The sequence below is a fragment of the Eumetopias jubatus genome, unplaced genomic scaffold (assembly GCF_037043125.1).
Source record: "Eumetopias jubatus isolate StellerSeaLion01/CBP00866 unplaced genomic scaffold, mEumJub1_p1.0 scaffold_8, whole genome shotgun sequence".
NCBI lineage: Eukaryota > Metazoa > Chordata > Mammalia > Carnivora > Otariidae > Eumetopias > Eumetopias jubatus.
Window position 1 is genome coordinate 523,146 of NW_028274814.1, and position 2,052 is coordinate 525,197.

Sequence of the window (2,052 nt, forward strand, 5' to 3'; positions counted from 1 at the left end):
TCTCCTTTTTGTTGGGGTCTTTCTCCGGTTTTGGGATCAAAGTAACACTGGCCTCATAGAATGAGTTTGGAAGTTTTCCTTCCATTTCTATGTTTTGAAACAGCTTCAGTAGAATAGGTATTCTTTCTTTTGTAAATATTTGGTAATTCCAGTGGGAAGCCATCTGGCCCTGGACTCTTGTTTTCTGGGATATTTTTGATTACTGCTTCAATTTCCTTGCTGGGTATTGGTCTGTTCAGATTTTCTATTTCTTCCTGTTTCACTTTTGGTAGTTTATAAGTTTCCAGGAATGCATCCATTTCTTCCAGATTGCCTTATTTTTTGGCATATAGTTGCTCATAATATGTTCTTAAAATTGTTTGTATTTCTTCAATTTGGTTGTAATCTCTCCTCTTTCATTCATGATTTTATTTGTTTGGGTCCTTTGCCTTTTCTTTTTGATAAGTCTGGCCAGAGGTTTATTGATCTTATTAATTCTTTCAAAGAACCAGCTTCTAGTTTTGTTTATCAGTTCTACTGTTTTTCTGGTTTATATTTCATTGATTTCTGTTCTAATCCTTATTATTTCTCTTTTTCTGCTTGGTTTAGGCTTTATTTGCTATTTTTTTTTTCTCCAGCTCCTTTACGTGTAAGATTAGGTTGTGTATTTGAGGCTTTTCCAATTTTTCAAGAGAGGCTTGTATTGCAATGTACTTCTGTCTGAGGACCTATCCCAAAGGTTTTGAACAAATGTGTTTTCATTCTCATTTGTTTCCATGAATTTTTTAAATTCTTTTTTAATTTCCTGGTTGACTCATTCATTCTTTAGTAGGACACTATTTAACCTCCAAGTATTTGAGTTCCTTCCAAATTTCCTTTCGTGATTGAGTTCAAGTTTCAAAGCACTGTGGTCTGGAAATTTGCAGGGAATAATCCTAATCTCTTGGTATTGGTTGAGACCTGATTTATGACCCAGTATGTGATCTATTCTGGAAAAAGTTCCATGTGCACTCGAGAAGAATGAGTATTATGTTGTTTTGGATGGAATGTTCTGTATATATCTGTAAAGTTCATCTGGTCCAGTGTATCATTCAAAGCCCTTGTTTCCTTTTTGATCTTCTTAGATGATCTGTCCATTGCTGTGAATGGGGTGTTGAAGTCCCTTACTATTAATGTATTATTATCAATGTGTTTCTTTACTTTGGTTATTAATTGGTTTATATAATTGGCTGCTCCCATGTTGGGGACATAGATATTTACAATTTTAGATCATCTTGTTGGGTAGACACTTAAAGTATGATATAGTATCCTTCTTCATCTCTTACTTTGGTTAAAATTTAATTTGTCTGATATGAGGATTGCTACCCCAACTTTCTTCTGAAGTCCATTAGCATGGCAAATGGTTTTCCACCCCCTCACTTTAAATCTAGACGTGCCTTTGGGTCTAAAATGAGTCTCTTGCAGAAAGCATATTGATGGGTCTTTTTTTTTTTATCCAATCTGATACCCTGTGTCTTTTGATTGGGGCATTTAACCCATTTACATTCACAGTAACTATTGAAAACTATGAATTTAGTGCTATTGTATTACCTGTAAAGTCCCTGTGTCTGTAGATTGTCTCTGTTTCTTTCTGGTCTGTGTTACTCTTGGGCTCTCTCTTCACTTACAGAAACCCCCTTAATATTTATTGCAGAGCTGGCTTGGTGGTTACATATTCTTTCAGTTTGTTTGTCCTGGAAGCTCTTTATCTCTCCTATTCTAAATGATAGGCTTGCTGGATAAAGTATTCTTGGCTGCATATTCTTCTCAGTTAGTACCCTGATGATATCATGCCAGCCCTTTCTGGCCTACCAGATCTCTGTGGATAGGTCTGATGTTAGTCTGATGTTCCTCTCTCTCTATAGGTTAGGAGCCTCTTGTCTCAAGCTGCTTTCAGGCTTTTCTCTTTGTCTCTGAATTTGAAAACTTCACTATTATATATCAGGGTATTAATCTATTTTTATTGATTTAGGGAGGAGTCTTTTCTACCTCTTGGATATGAATGTTTGTTTTCTTCTCCAGATTAGGAAAGTT